General features: G+C 31.2%; 1 protein-coding gene across 3 annotated transcripts in view; it reads left to right on the top strand.

The window, feature by feature from the left end:
- Nucleotides 1-17,907, top strand: part of LOC148611076 (muscarinic acetylcholine receptor gar-2-like) — a 153,116-nt gene that overhangs the window by 116,589 nt on the left and 18,620 nt on the right. For all 3 annotated transcript variants that reach the window (XR_015924046.1, XM_088591187.1, XM_088591188.1), the window contains one exon: nucleotides 16,151-16,203. The gene's annotated coding sequence lies outside the window, so the exon portion shown is untranslated. The remainder of the gene's footprint in view (nucleotides 1-16,150; nucleotides 16,204-17,907) is intronic.

Genomic DNA, 17,907 nt, shown 5'->3' with positions numbered 1-17,907 from the left:
AATGTTAAATTTCCGAGGTTGATTTTGTCCAAAGCCAATCTAGCCTCCTTTTAAGGTAAACAATGTGTTAAAAATTGGAACAAATGCACTCATTGGAAAAGCACTGACCTGTCTTTGCTTTTAAAATTAAAAAAAAAATCAGTTTTAAAAATCTATTTAATAATGTTCATCGATCAAAATGATTTTTTGTAGGCCATGTAGCTTTGTGTAGCAACCACATTTAGTTTTTTGTTTCATTTCTGCTCATTTTGCAATAATATTGCACTACTGAATAAACTATAGAATCTCGTTTTGCGATTAAATTTTGATTTTCTTATCATGTGTTTCCAACAGGAATTGGTAAATGTGTCGAAAGTAATGAATAAGGTTTACTAAGGTTTATTAATTATGTCCCTTCTTCTTCATATGCTAGTTAATATTCTTACATTTTTATTTCCTTAATAATTACTATTATAGTCCATCCATAAAAGACGTCTTCAAATAAAGAAGTTATTGGCAATGATTTTCTACGGAAATCCCAGACATTTGAAAAAAAAAACTTTCCAAAGTTAACAGAAATAGTTTATATAGTCTTTAAGTAAGATTGCATGTGACGCCGCACTTCCTATTATGCAATGAACAGAGGCAATCAGGAGGAAGATAAAACGGAATGCCGATTACGGTTAAACAATTTTCCCCATATAAAAGGTAACAAGTGTTTCAATCACGTGATAGTCCGATTACTGTTTTTCCTCTGAGTATAAAATTAAATATTTTACTCCATTTTACGACATAACAAAGTGACTAAATTGACTCCAATGTTTAAAGCGCTTGACACATATATTTGAGTTTTATGCTTTTGTTTGCTCAATTTATATTGCATCTCAAATGTTAAAGTTGATTAGGGTAAAAATAGCCTCTGTAATTGTTCCCCTGAGAGAAATATTTGGCTGAAATCGCTATCCTTAATAGATCATAAATCAAATGTTCCGGAGTAAGTACTGCTTTGTGAACCACCAATCAACACTTTAGCAAACAATATAAGGTAATTCTAGTATAAAGCCTGAGACTGCTGTTTGCATCACTGCTTGAGAAATTTATAGTGACAAAAATGACTTAATAGATATTTTCTTCGTAATAGTAAAATAAAGATAAAATATATTATAAACAATAACAATAATTGCAAATATTTTTTTCTATACTAGAAGAAAACTATCGGAATGAAACCACCATCAGATTAGTTACTTTTAATGAGATAATAAGTCGGTTGTCCTATGACCAAATCAGAAGTAAAGTTGGCCTCTCCAATCATAAGACATTTCCATTTTAGCACAAATCATGGACGCATAATTTCAAATGTACGTATAATTATGCTCGTTTCAGAAAGAATATATGAGGCTGTTGATGCACTGTTTTAATTACAGTTCATGAATGCAGTATTAGTACTTGACAAATGTATTATTACTTTTTTATTCACAACTAATTATTAGAGAAACTGGCACATTTAATTGAATGTCAAAATGTAAACTAAGTTATTGTATTTTTTATTAATGTTTTCTTTGCAACTTTAGTTGATAATGCTATTCAAATCACTGTGCGTTTGATAACATCCAACATCGAAATAGCAGTTTTAGTTATTGTGATTTTAAATCACATGAATTTTCTCCCAAAAAACACCGAAAATAATCTTATTTTCCATAACATTTTGAACCCATGTTAACCAACACATATTTTACATTACTTTTGTATTCCAAACCATCAATTTTTATACTCGGTTTAACTGTAGATATCTAGTTTGTTCTTCCTGGTGTGGTTTTGTATGTAGCAAGTATCCCATAATGTATAATAATTGTAATTCAACAACACAGATTTTATTTCAATACAAGGAAGTTTACGAATAAATGCATGATATTATACAATGTTCTTTCTAATTCTTGCAAAAAGTATATATGTCAATAGTTTTAATACGGATAATATTCTTTGGAACAAAGCCTTTAATTGCAACAATTTGCACATAATTGATAATGTATTAAAAGAGAATCGTAGAGAAAAATTTTACAGTAGAGGAACTTCAATACTGCAAAATGATCATTAAGTATGAAGAAGGCCCCCTTTGAAGAAGTGCCTCATTGCCTATTTAACTAACGAGAAAATAGTTCGCTTGGAAATACTTCAGATTCAATTAAACCAGCTCATAGAAAAAACGTACATTATGTAAGATGGTAACTTTGACAATTAAGTTTGTCTTAGCGCAGCAATTCATTTGTGTCAAGTTTTATTCATCAATCAGTTTAATATTCTGAAAGATTATTCCTGGGTTAAGATAACATGAATTGACATGCATATAATTTAATAAAAATATTGATGAATTGGGCATAAGGTCTGACGCATATGGACAGTTCGGTATAACCCATGGACCAAACATTATTCAGTAAAATGCATACGTACAGTTATAGTTACTTTGTTAGGCAATATTCGATAGAAATTGATCTACCTACCGGTTTTGGATTTTTATAATATATTTAAGTTTTATGTATAGCTGATTTCAGTAGCTTTAATATCGTGCTATGTTGTCCTTGGATAAACTTTTAAGTTGATGAGTTCACACTTCCATAAATGGTTTATACATTTAGCCTTGTAAATTGTGATCAGAATATAGCAGTTTTTTAAAAAGTTAATACATATGGCACTTTTATGACACCATAAGTTTAAGAGCTATGTTTAATTTAAGACAAAATGACATTGCAAATATTGTTTTACCAGTTATATCCTCTTGACTGCCTCCTGTGTCATATTAATAATTGAAACTGACCCATGTATATTAAATTATAAATTAATTTTGAAAACTGTTGGAAACGAACCCAAACCATTATATTTACTTATATATGTCCTAATAATTATCTTTTTTTAAATTGGGCGAGTGCCACATTTCCCTTTCTTGCATTGTTTTCTTACTCCTACTCCCAAGTTTTACCCAAATATTCCTTCATATTGCATAACATCGAATTGTGAAATCTCGAAATCGAAATAGTTAACTTCGGAAGTCGATGTACGGGATGAAATTACTGTTAAAATGGTGGATAGAGCATAAATATAATATTGTATTGTATGTGTACTACATTTTGCGTCATTTATAACAACTTGGTCTTATTTAGAAAATGTCAAATCGTTCCTTAAGGAGTATATGATTTCCATGTCTTACACTCTCAAAAGTGTTGAGTTTTCAGGATCTTGATCAGAATGGTTAATCAGTCTGAGTCACATAATTTGAATTTATGTTGTACAAGATATTAATTTTATTTCTACTATATAACGAAAGGTCTGTGAAACAAAACGTTCATGTTCAAAATCAACTTATTCCGTATGATCTGTTGTACTTTTTTATATACTGTTAAGCAATTTATTTTCTGCGATGAAGGATAACAATGCAGAGTTGCTGCCATATATTTTCGAGTCTGGCATTCCTTTAAAGATGTTTTGATTTCTGTAACAATGAGATCTTTTTTATTCAGTTTTGCGAGTTTTTACGAAATTGGCAAACATTCACTACTCGCGAAAAATAAACGTTTATAGAATGTTGTGAAGAAAAGGCGTTCACTAAACAAACAGTCCCGTAGGTTCTTTTTTTTTTTTAGACAGATGAGCGAGTATAATGTACAAGATTTGGTTTTTGCATTAGATATTTTAACCACTGTAACATAGTATGAAAGAAATACACTTACTACCTAAATATGAAAAAAGATAGAAAAAAGTGATCATACTATTTGTTGTATTAAAACACAGGAAGATTCGAATGATAAGTGTAAATTCTTATATTGCTTACAATTGTTTATCTTTGACTATAATTTGACACATTTCTCTCATTGAACAGCATGTTTACTGACTAAAAGTGTCGCTAATAGAATTAAAAGTCTCAAATCACCTTTAAGACCTTTCAAATTACTAAACAAGACATTTTATGCCAACTTAAAGCGATAATATTCATACACATTTGGTAGTTTTTTTTTCCATTGATACTGATTTATTCGCCGACATATACAAATTGATTGAAAGTATACGTTTCACAGTGAAGGGGTACTAACTTTTATTTTGTTTTGTATAGCAGCCTTAAAGGTTAAAAAATACACGAGTTTTAGTTTTTTTTCTGCCATTTGCAATTTTTTTTTCAATCACCTAAAATTTCAAAACAGTTAATACCTGCACAATAGTTGTTGTTTTTTTTAATTTGCTTAGTATTGATATGCATGCGAAGGTGACGTATCACCAGACGTGTTATCGGTCTAGTTATATTTTAGCTAAAGCAGTAGGCCTAGGGTACGGTACATAACTCTTCCAAATCATTGGAACGTTTGTGTAAAACATTTTACATCAATCTCACCCAAGCATCAAAGTAACTTGGATTGATTTCATTCTATATCAAATGAAAGCTTGATAGGCTTTGGTGAAATTGAATATGATGCAAACATATTACTGATTTCAAGAATTATGTTCCTTACCACAGGTCTACCTCCTTAATAATATGCTAAAATGCACCGATACTCATTACTAAAAATTATACCACGATTAAGTCTAAACAAATATCAAATGATTTATGGTTCTATTTGATTTTAATACTACTAGACAAACTAGTACGGATTGATGAGATTTATTTATGTTATATTTTTGATATATGAATGATACGCTGTATAATTCCAATCTATTTAACATATGTCTTGTTCGTGAACTATGATTGGTTGTCCATCTTTTACTCCTAAGTGATGGCAGGTTTAACAACAGCGTAAATTCCATATACATATCGTAAACAAACATGGTTACCATCGCTGTGACTAATTAGAGAGATTAAAGGCGTGTTACGATATAATCTGCTATATTCTATTCTTTATCGACATCGTATGTTCAAAACAATAATTTTTAAAAATGCGGTTATCAGTGACACCTTTCTACTTCGAATATTGAAATTGACAACCATGTCACGTTGTCGTGTGAATTCCACCATTTTTATGTCAATTTCGCTGAATGAGTGACTCGAAGAAAACAAAAACGGTAAATACATTTCATATAGTTTGGAATTGGAACTATACGAGAAGTGTTTAGTCCTATAAGAAATACAGATACAAATGCCAGGCGAATCTCAGTTCGCTACTATTCGTAGTGAAACTAGGTTTTCGTGATGATCTAATTTCGATATTAAAATAAAGAAAGGAAACTAATATAATATAAGAAAACTACATAATATAGTCTTAAAACTAGAAATGCTATTGACTTGCAGCAGTTAATTAGTTAAATTGGAACTATAATTTGATTTTCAATCAATTATAGAAATGATGGCTTTGACATGTCATTAAACGTACCATTTGGTCAGATTGCGGACACAGTAGGACTTAAATGGCATGACAGCAACACTGATAGATTTTGATTCAAACATATAAAATTCTTCATGTTTATTTTGAAATAAAGACAATCATATGGAGCTAAATATTATATATCAACTTCAGAGTCACTTCTACTGTATTTGGCTTACTATGACGTCATCTTAACTGTAAATGATGTCATTCATATTTATCAACGTTAAAAAACGCAATAAATTCATTTGGGTCAATATATCATTATGACGTCACTTAAAAAATGACCTCAGTAGTTTCATTATACAAAGCACTATTATAAAACCTCTAGCAAATGAAGATTACTGAGAAAAACCGCAAATGCGTTAGACTTAATTCAACACAAATCAACCTTTTTCCTTTGGGAAGAATGCTATAAATTATAGATTATACTTCTTATGGGAATAATCTTATCCATTTCATTCCAACCGTGAATCAAAATTGCTATCAAAATTTATCATGTAATCAAATCAGAATTTAATCAAGAATTTAGATGAACGTTGATAAACAATTTTAGTATTAACAAGAGATTAATTAAATCAATCTAAATGACCTTCATTACATAGTTTGGATCTACATAAAAATATCAATCAGGGATTGATTGACGAGCTCGTCATCAAATTTTCGGGCAAGAGTACTTTTCACATAACCTTATTGACGTTAATTTAAATGAATTTTTCGGATGACTTCAGGTTCTCTGTATATTAGCTTCTTTAAGGGATACGTTTTGTTTAATATACCTATGCGGATATAGGATAATTGTATAAAACAACATTTTTTTTCAAACTGAGATGATCATAGCCAATCATTTTCAAAAAACTTGTATGAAAGTCAAAATGATTTTCTAATCCTATGAGTATTTTCTGTATAAACATGAAATTTTGATTATGACAACAAAATTAATACCTATTTTTGCCCGGAAATCTTTATTAGAAAGATAAGCTGTACACCTTCGGGACCTAGGTTGACATATTTAATGTTGTTTTTTTCTTTCTTAAATAAATATAATAACTTTGTTATTTAGAATTTTGTTAATCCTTCTTCAACGTGTCCTCTTTGGTTTACCCCGGACTTGACTTCTTATGACCAACTCGGCGTGAGTTTCCAGAAAAGCAGAGTACTCTTACCCTACCGGAGCACCTGGTACATGCACCCATTTTTAGTGGAGTCCGAGTTGCTATTTTCCTTTTGTTACTTTGTATGTATTAGTTTAGTTACTTTATGTTCTTTGTTGTGTTTGTCTCTTTTCCATGTTTAGTCTTTGTCCCTGGATTGCGTTCTTTTGATTTGCGCTTGGGTCTTGGTTCCCTTACTTACTCTCAAACAAAGTACCACAATATTAATGCAGGGTTTGTAACATTGATATGACGTAATAGAAAAAATCCTATGTGTATTTTTGTGTTTTTCTTTTTTGTAAACTCGTTGAAAAGGTTATCATTTATCATCAGATTATTTTGTAAAAAGTAAATTATAAAAGTACTTGGCCACGGTAAAAAAGTAAATGTTTTTTTTTCTCATTTATATAACCTTAAAAGATAAAGGCGTTTTTTTTTTGGTCCTTGGTATTTCTTACGTTTTTCGTCCGTGGTATTTTATGTACACTTACTTTTTTTTAAAGGCAAAATTATTAGGTTTTTTTTTCAGATCGTCGATAAAAATGGGAATAATCTATAATTAAGATAGTATATCACAGACAATCAACTGTTTATGGATAAGAGCAGTTAATTATTCATTGTTGGTTAGTTCCAAAGTCCCACGTCCTGTTCGGTCACTGTATATTTGATAGCACATCCATGCAATAAAACTATTATGGGATATGTGTCGTGTTTCAGTATCCCTTATTACTTCGATACTCTGGCCATTTCATGCGCACAAAAATGGTGAATTTTGCCTTTAGAATTAGACATTTGTATTGAAGTAACTACAACATTATTCTATGAGATATAGGCATACAAACGCGTTAGATTTAACACGAAGAATTTGATTCAACCTTGTATTTCTATTATGATTTGATACATTTGTATTTCAAAACATATAAGTATAATGTCACCTATAAATCATTCAGGGCATTATAACATGTGAACCTTCATAGTATTATGGACGTATTCAATATGATCCATTGTAAATTTAAGAACAAATGTAATAATTGAAAAAAAAGTTGGAACGAAAACAAAATATCCAGTTAAATACTGAACCGAGGCACATGAAAATATTTTTAATACAAAAGTAATTTTCAAGAAGATTTAATGTTGATAAGAAATTAGACATTTAAGGTGAACCTTCACTAACAGTCTGCACATGTATATTTTAAAGGAACCCTGGTTTGTAATTCAACACACCTTTTCAAGCATTTTTCTACCTGGTAAAAACGTATTTTGTCAATGTACCTATTAGAAAAAATCAATCAATATTCTACATTCTGAATTTACTAAGAGCAAAACCGCTTAAGGCTGACTTTACTGTTTAGAAATTGAACCATTTGGTTTTTACCATTTAGTAGCCCGGATTGGAATCAATCCTCTTAGACTATTCATTTTCAAAGGCGCTAGAAAATTGCGCCAAACAAAATGACATATGAAGAGATTTTCCCATAAATGGACCCTGAATGAAGTGAGAATTTTATATATATATATATATATATATATATTTCAACACTGAATATTCGCAAATGTTACTTTATAACGAGAATCGATATGGTGAATATGTCAAAAGGGCAACAACCTCACCGTGATGAAACAAGTCAGCTTAAACCACGTAAAAGAGTTTTTAATAAATGACGAAGAAACCCTCACAACACAGGACAAACTGCAATTGACACCAAAACAATACTTTCCACTCCCATATTCTCCAGCAACATAAAACAGAATTGAAAGTGAAAACAATACATACAGAAATTCCTGACTGCGGACAGGCACAAAAAATGCGGCGTGGTTGACATTTTATGAAAAAAATCATATTTAGGTAAATTTTGAACACAATGATTTCCCATGATTGTAGTAATATTAGTCGCATGGTTCTATAGAAAGTGTTTTAAAACTACTGAAATTTATTTCATCTGCGAAATGATTATTATTTTGAAATTTAAGTCAAGGTTATAAATTGATTTAATGCATCCTCAAAAACACAGGAGGTAAGTAACGTTACAACGGACATCAATTCCAAGATGTCATCCTCAGCTCTACAAGTAGGCAGCCTTTTGACATTTAGCTTCCACATGTTGGCACATGACTTTCATAATGTACAATTACGAGATATATGTCATACGCATAGAGTTTTGATATGGAATAAAGATATTACTCCACACACGTATATGATATTAAATATAACAACCTTTGACATGGAACATTTTTTAAAAACCATACATATATTATCAATTTCTTGTAACACCAACAGCTTTCTCGGAACTCAATTTTCGTACACGTTACCACCGTCACTTAAACGGTGTAGAACAACCATGAAAACCCCATAGTATCACACCTCCATGACAAGATATATTATATTTCATATTTCTATTGAATATGGCGTATAATAAATTGTGACTTGTTCTCGTGGTTTAATTAAAAGCTTTCGATTTGTAGATTAATCAGATAAGAGTGAAAAGAACAGCATAGTAAAAATTGCTGACTTCTTTTTACTGGATACATTTAATCAATTTTGGTATCTCTTGTGTGGCCTTTGAATCCAGCCAATTTGACTTCACTTCAGAATGATTTATAACAAAACACGAAAAGAATGAGACAGAGTCTAGATATGATTTTCCATATGTGATAAAACATGATTAAAACGAAATTGGGAGCATAACAAGCGTCCTTGTGAACAAATTTTGCTTACACTTCTAATTCATTGAAGTGTTTGTTTGATTTGAATACAAATTGTCACCCTTTGCTTAAATTACGTAATTTTCCAAATTATTTATCTTCTCTGATGAAAGCATTCTATGGCATTATGCTTGTTCCCTAGCATGTTCAGCTTTCTTAATGTTTTCATCTCTTTATTCTGCATTCACTTTGATATCAAAGCTCTGAATGATTTATTGACGAATTTGATCCGAATTGAATTCCTTGAACTAACATTTTTTGCATTACGTAATGATTTTGCAAAGTTGATTTTCATTGTTTGAGTAACTTAACGATTTGTTTAAATATTTTTCTTGAGCTTATGCAAAATTGATGATCCATATTTATGTATCTTAATCAAAATTAACAGACCAATATTTATCTTCCGTGTGTAATAAACATGATTTAATATATATTGTAACCAAATGACACACTGATTTCACATTCAACAGGGCTCAGAATACGGTATTTTTTTTTTAAATCTCTGACATAATGTCAATAATTTCAAATAAAAATATTGACACAAACATCAATGGAATGTTTGTATTTGGAGAAGTTACGATGCATTCAAACTTATTTTTTTTGCGATATTTTTTACCCTTCATTTTATTTATTGGATATCAAATACGTTATGCTTTTCTACGTGCATGCGATTACTTTGATGTTTTTAATTTTCAATAATGAATGAAAAAAAAAAATCAAAAACTCATAAATAATTGCGAAACTTTTCTAATCTACTGTACTAACTTACTCAAGGAAAAAGAGTTAATACTGAGAATGGTAGATGTGTAAAATAGTTGACATCCATGCAGCGATTGCAACCTGTGCGAAGTAGATCGGATATCATGCCCCCTTAAATTCGCCACCATCTTGCTTAATTCATGTCATTTGACAGTAAAAGGATAATTTATTATGCAAACGTTAAAAAATTAAACTGTGGGTTTAGTGAATTAATAATGTTAAGACATTACAATATTGTATTTTTACGTTTTTTCCTTGAAAACATCAAATGACTTTTCTTTGATAAAAAGCGATTTTCCTTGAAAGAGAAGACATCTCCATTAAAACCCTTGAACATCACGAAATTAACTTTAATAATTGATAAGTAAAAATTACATTTTAACAGCAGGTGTGGTAATTTTAAGAGAAAATGTGTTAATGACACATGGTGTTCAATTACATGATTACATTATCAATAAAGATAGAGACGCATCGGTTTATTATAATCACCTACATTCAAAACTCGATGCGCTCATACATTTTTAATATGTGTTTTTGAATAGTAAAATTCGTTGAAAAGCACACAGTCAACAATACTTTCTTTTCCTTTCAGTCACTTTGGTCAAAACCTTCAATTATCATTTTGTATGATTTTTTTTATGAGCAACTCGGCGAGTGTTTCTAGAAAAGCAGAGGACGCTTACCCTACCGGTGCACCTGGTCCATGCTCCCAGTTTTTAGTGGAGTCCGAGTTGCTCATTTGCTTTTGTTATTTGTATGTATGATTTTAATCACTTTATGTTCTTTGTTGTGTATGTCTGTTTTCCATGTCTGGTCTTTGTCCCTGGATTACATTCTTTTGATTACCGCTATAACCTTGGTTCCCTTGATTACTCCTGTACTAATGAATTCATAGTAAAGAATTCTTTATCATTTATTTCAAGTCATCAATTGAATATTTGAATTCTCTTTGAAGTTTTTGAGCAAATAAATAAAGTATGTACTCTCCCTCTTTGTGTGTTTGTGTGTGCGCGCAAAATTTCTGCCTGAATGTGCAATTTAAGTTTCTTCCATAGGCGGTTCCATTTCATGCTTTATAAATCCATCTACGAATATACCTGTTTGTCCAGTGGATTTGAAATATTGAACGACTATCACAAAATATGCATTTGTATTTATCAACATCAAAAAGCATAATATTGCTTCAAAGTCACAAGCATAACTCATTTCGCAGTTTAAATATGATTCAATTAGTTTCAGATACTGGCTCATACCATCCAAAAACATTTCTATTAAATTTCCGAATATGAGAAACGAATTTCCGAACATCAAATGACATGAGTGGCATAAGAAAACAATTTAGTTATGTAACCGTTGCCTTGATTGTCCAGATATCTTTAGTATATCGTATTTAATGAAATTTGTTGGTTGCCTAAGCCTATTTGCTTTCTATCAATATGATTGAAGGAATGAAGCGGACTTGGTGTATTACAGGAAATAGAAGACTTGGTGCAAGATTAATATTAGAGAATCTATTGAATACCGTAGGAATTAAGACATTGTCCTGTATACCCTAGACAGGAATGAAATCTTGTCGATATGTCTACATTGACTGATGTTCTATTTGTTAAATTAGCTTTTCCTTCCCTTGGAATGCATTAAAGGCGAAAATTTATTTATTTTCATTTTTGAAAAACTTTAGAAAGAGATCAATATAGGTGTGACAATGGTGTAGTATTTATTGACTTCAACAATACTTGAATTTCAAATGACCTAAAAAGTCCTGACGTATACTACATGTATGATCACAAAATCATCGGATAATCTTTCCTGAATTATAATAGGAAAATCGATACTAAAGACCTCAATAAGTATACAATTACTATAGTACTGAAATGAGCGCAACAAGCAGCACTGTAACTATACTAGAGTTCGCAATGACAACAATTTTGGAGTTCCAAATATACTGCAACAATCCAAATAAACAATTAGATAATGCGACAATACTGGAATGAATTCGTTATAGACTGCAACGATCTGGAATTAGTTAATTATTGTACATGCGTCAAATATGGACTTCCTAATAGACTGCAATAGTCAAAAGTACTTCATGACTGCGACAAAACTGAAATTCCCAACTGACTGCAATAATTAAGAAGAACTCAATGACTGCGACAATATTGGACTTCCAAAAAGATTGCAATAGTCAAAAGTACTTCATGACTGCGGCAATACTGGACTTCCCAAAAGACTGCAATAATCCAAAAGACTTCAGGGCTGCTGCAATACTGAAATTCCCAATAGACCAATAATTGAGAAGAACTTACTGACTGCGACAATACTGGACTTCCAAATAGACTGCAATAATCGAAAAGAACTTGAGGACTGCTGCAATACTGAACGTCCCAACAGGCTGCCATAATTAGGAAGATCGTAATGACTGAGATAATACTGAACTTCCAAATAGACTGATATAAGCCATAATCAATTGATAATTACAAAATATCTAATGGTTACAACAGTAACGAAAGTACCTAACGACTGCACCCGTTCCTCCTAGTTAAATTAAAGAAAGAAAGAAAGGAAGTCAAAATACCATTTTAAACACCTGGTCTTAGTTTTGTCTATAAGCAAATAACCTCAATCACGAGGTGCATGCTAAATAACATGCGTAACAGGTTAATTTAAGTGTGCACCACGGGCATTGAGTTTATTTCAAATATACTTAAATACGGTCACAGTCATTCCTTATAATTTAATTTTAGTATGAAAATTTATGGAGTAAATCAGCAAAAAAGGTTGACGACGTCACAGTCACATTACAATATTTGGTCTATGAGATGATGGACAATTTTTTTTATCCAATCAGAAAGCGTGTTTCGTATGAAATTAAATTATATAAGATAACGAATATCTGTTCTCTTTACATTTCTTTTTTTTTTTCAAATTTTGGAAATTAAATAAGCAGTTAAAGTTCCTAAATCGGTCGAAGTCTGATACTGGACTGAAAAAAATAGAACAACGTGCGTTTAACATTATTATACTATAATACAACGTCGATAAATATTTTTCCATTTAAACCAAATAACGGATTCATTGCCATGCAGAAGGCTAAAAATATTCTCTCAATTTCCTATTCTACTATATCTTTATAAGCGGTTGTTGAATTTTCTCACGTTTTATTTAGGAGATCGTACCGTATCACCTAACAGATAAATTGATGATCTTTTGTGTTCGTACGTCTGGCTAATCAGTTATCCCACTTCCTTGGTACAATAGATTGTTAAGAACCTTTGCAAAGACAGCAAAGTAACGGATGTAACATTGTATACGTCTAGAAATTTGTCTGAAAAGAGTACATAAGATGTACCTATACAATGGTCCCTCTTTATAAGAAGGATTTTTTTTTCAATTTTAATGTAGTAAGATAGTATATCAGGAGTCAATACTGTATATTTTGCAAGCCATGTTGCATATAACCAGTCTAAACTTTAAAAACCCGAAGAACTTACATCTAATAAATGGTAAAGTCATAAAGCCACTTGTCCATTTCCATATTTTCTTATTCCCAATATCTTTCAAAGATTTTCCATATTTATATAAATACTGTAATTGTACGTATTTTCGCGATAGGTGGCTTTCAAAACTTTTCTCAAGCATTTGTGTTGAAAGTTTCCATATTCTAAACGTTACTTACGCATGTTCTCGTGTTTTTATTTTCGCCATTAACTACTGATCATGAATTTGTAAAGACACGGCAAAAATATGTACAATCACGCCACTTTTCCATGTCATTTTTATTACAATATTACAACTGTCACCAAATTTGTTTGTAAAATACTGGCTACATTAAAATGAGAAATATAATTGGACCTAGCAAGAACTATAAAGAAACTAGCAAAGCTTAATGAATAGGACGCGTGCTGAAAACGTTATATTTTACTGGTCATCAAATGTGTGTACATATACTTCACTTTCTTCAATAAATTTCGTTAATATATCCTGTTTTGTTTTCATTCCTGTTCAACCTTGACAAAACAAAATATTAAAAGGATGGGAAAAGTCTTCCATTACAATATCTTTTACTGTCGAGTAATACTCAAATACAAGTCAGTAGTAATTTTAAACATTGATAGTGCATATTAAGTCCCACTTTACAAGCGACAAGTCTTGAGTGGCATAAGTGTAAATTTACAAGCGATGAAAATGGCATATATGCAGACGCCACTCAACTATTTGGCATGCGTCTTACGCAATAAAAATCACTTTACATCAAATTATTTATTGTAGTTTTGTAGTAAATGTCTAAAACCGAATAAGCAAAATATAACTAATGTACTCAATAATACTCAATACTGTACGTCGTATTTCCTTGCTTGACATCTAAAAATTTAACCCTGAAGCTGTTTGTCTTCATTTATACCACTATGTCCATTATGATGGCAAAATTGCTTTTAATGTACAACGTCAAATTTACCGAGATCAGACAAATTTGATAAAGCAGAATTCACAAGACGTTAATGGAAAAATGAAGATATTGAAAGCTAAACATCTTTAAGACCAGCGGTATTGTTTTAAAAGCAAAATCAATCCAAATTTGATTTATCATTGTTGTTTATCAACGTCACCATTAAATATCTCATAACGAGGCTATAACTTTCCGGAAGTTGCATATTACATTTTCAAGAGAAATCGACACGGTGATTATTTTTAAGATTGAGACGGAATCCAATTTCTTTTCCTTTTACAAAATGAATTGAAAAATATATAGAGGGTTAAAGATTGACACGAAGTTCCCATAGTAATCTACAGTTGTTTGATTAGGTCTATTTCCTTATTATCTAAACTTTTGGTGCGATTTCATTATTGCTCTTTAAACACGAGTTGTATCTTACAGTGATTGTAACGTGTAGCATTTATTGCTACACGATAAGCGAAAGCCGTGCACCATTCAGATGAAATACTTTGTAAAATAACATGACTGTATTTAAATGTTTTATGCAAATGATTTTTTGTGTAAGAACCTTACTGGAGTTGATTTATGTTTGATTTGTGTGCAAACTCTATTTGAAAATGAAGTGCATTATTTTTAAAGACGATCGATCGCTAGTCGAGAAAACAAAATGCACAATTTGAACAAAATTAATGTTTCTTCACCTTACTCATGATTATTTCTTCCTAGTATTTGTTTGATTATAGAGTATTAAACATAACTAAAGTGTTAATCACATCAAAGTTCAATTTTAATGTTTAAGATAACTTTAGTTTTAGCATCAATAATTTGCATAGCTTTCATTTGTTTTGCACCTTTACTAATATAATAAATCCAGTAATATAGTCCATCTGTCATTGATTGCAGCCTTTCACTTGTCAACATAAACCATTTTCAATGAGTTATTACATAATTGGATTGTCTGCAGTGTTTACGATAAAGATAAATTTTCTTTCTGTTCAACACTTTTATGGTATTGTATTATTCATTGTAAACCACTTAAAATTTTGTAACCCATCTAGAACTGGACGTTGACTATTCTACTCAGTTAAAATGTTGTAATATTATTTTTCAATTTTCACTAATTCCTGCTAGTGGTAAACGAGTTGCAAAATACTGGACGATAGTAGAATTTTTATATATTGAATTTATACAGTAGAGAAGAGGGTGAAATTCAAAACTGCTCTAAATCATCATGAAGCGTAACAGTCGTGATGATTCAATCAATAAATCCAGTAAGTTTTCTGACGTTTTGAAAATTGCCTACTTGAAATACAGAACATTACCTATTTGTCTAGTCATGTATGGGTCATAAACAGGCAACAAGAAAATTAAAAAAAAGATTAGAAATGAGTAAAAACAAACGAGAAAAACCAACAAAAAACAATAAATATTATATCCATTACTCACTTGCACGAACATCATTTAACTATTTTCGCAGTTATCTCTCAGTTACATGTACCCGTGAATAAATAATGGCGTTCACGTAGACTTCTCTGACTGTTTAAACTAACGGAAGTTCCTACAACTTAGAACAGGATAACTTGGAGATTTATCATGTATCGGGCAACTTACATGTATTTGATTTCTGACAATTAAGACAAGCAATAGTTTCTGCACCTTGCACCAGAATAACACCAGGGTTTACCACCTATCATCGGGCTGGGTTTTTACTACAGTAACTGCCAATTACATCTTTATAAATATTTCAACTTTATGCTTCATCATTGCTTGTTTTCCAGGTTGTTGGTTACTACATGAAGCGATGATCGAACCAATGGTATAAATAATTTGGGTATGTATATTTAATTTGCTTTATTTCATCTATTTAATAATTTTCTTTATATTAAATACCTATATGTTGCCACAATAATTGATAATAAGAAAATAAGAAAGATTGATAATTTTAAAATTATTTTGGCAGGACATGAAGAACAACTATATTGTATTTGAACAGTGTTCAGTCAATAAATTTAAAGACCATTAGGAAGAAAAAATAACCATGCTAACTAATTACAACTATGATTCTTAAAGGGAATGTTTGGCAAGTGAAAAAAAATGTTGAATAATGAAAAATAAACAAACTATGATAATAATAAAAAGCAAACAAGGTTAAACACGAAAAAGGACTTTTCACATTCATAATATCTACATTAATTAATTAGCAGATCTCAATCACTGTAGTCCCCGTTACTTTCACCCTAATTTCAATTCTGAAGACATAAAACAATAAATGACTTTTCATTCAAAATTGTCAACTTTCCTTTCATCTGTGACAACATCCCTTCAGCACCTGCGTATGGAGTGTTCAAATCACAGCTAATACGTTATGCCAGAGCGTGCCGAAACTACGCAGACTTTTTGTATCGCGCTAGAATTCTAACAAATAGGCTCGTGGAACTAGGTTATGTTGCTAGAAGATTGAAGTCATCACTACATAAGTTTTATGATTGTCATCATGAACTCGTGGATAGCTACAGTGTATCCATCTGCGCCATGAAAACCGATTTGTTCAACGTGTCATAGTTTTCCTTTCTTCTTTCGTCTACCCCGGACTTGACTTTTTATTAGCAACTCGGGCGGTTGTTTCTAGAAAAGCAGAGGACGCTTACCCTACCGGTGCACCTGATTCATGCTCCCAGTTTTTAGTGGAGTCCGGGTTGCTCATTTGCTTTTGTTACTTTGTATGTATGGTTTTAGTTACTTCATGTTTTTTGTTGTGTATGTCTGTATTCCATGTCTGGTCTTTGTCCCTGGATTACATTCTTTTGATTACCGCTATAACCTTGGTTCCCTTGATTACTCTTTGATTACCGCTATAACCTTGGTTCCCTTGATTACTCTTTGATTACCGGTATAACCTTGATTCCCTTGATTACTCTTTGATTACCGCTATAACCTTGATTCCCTTGATTACTTTTTACCAGAGCTGGATTACTCTTAGATCTTAATTACTTCTTACATGTATCCCTCTGTTATCGTAGATGTGAATTGCTCAAGGCTAATTATTATTTCTTTCTCATTTAAAGTTTGTATTTTTTTTTCATTTGGCAAAGTGTCAAATAAAGTCTGTCTACATATATATACTGAGTATGACAGAATTGTCAAAGCTTTAAAAAAAAATCGAAAAATCGCAAAATAATACCTTACTTCAAAAAAGGGCTGAAAAATTCGTCGGAACTTTATTACTGAGGTCGCACTCTCGTGGACAATACAGTACTTTATAGGAGTAATCAAGGGAACCATGATTCAAGCGGAATTCAAAAGAATGTAATCCAAGGACAAAGATCAGATATGGAAAACAGACAAATATCACAAAGAACATAAAATAACCAAAATAATACATACAAAGTAACAAAAGTAAATGAGCAACTCGGACTCAACGAAAAACTTGAAGCATGAATCACTTGCATTGGTAGGGTAAGCGTCCTCTGCTTTTCTCGAAACACCATTAAACCATTCAACTGATTTAGGAAGAAATTGATTACTCTTAGGCTTA

This window comes from Perna viridis, chromosome 7, assembly GCF_037379345.1.
Source record: "Perna viridis isolate PV_CMFRI_1.1 ecotype Kerala chromosome 7, ASM3737934v1, whole genome shotgun sequence".
NCBI lineage: Eukaryota > Metazoa > Mollusca > Bivalvia > Mytilida > Mytilidae > Perna > Perna viridis.
The sequence above is the reverse complement of the archived record's forward strand: the minus strand, read 5'-3'. Positions and strand labels throughout refer to the sequence as shown.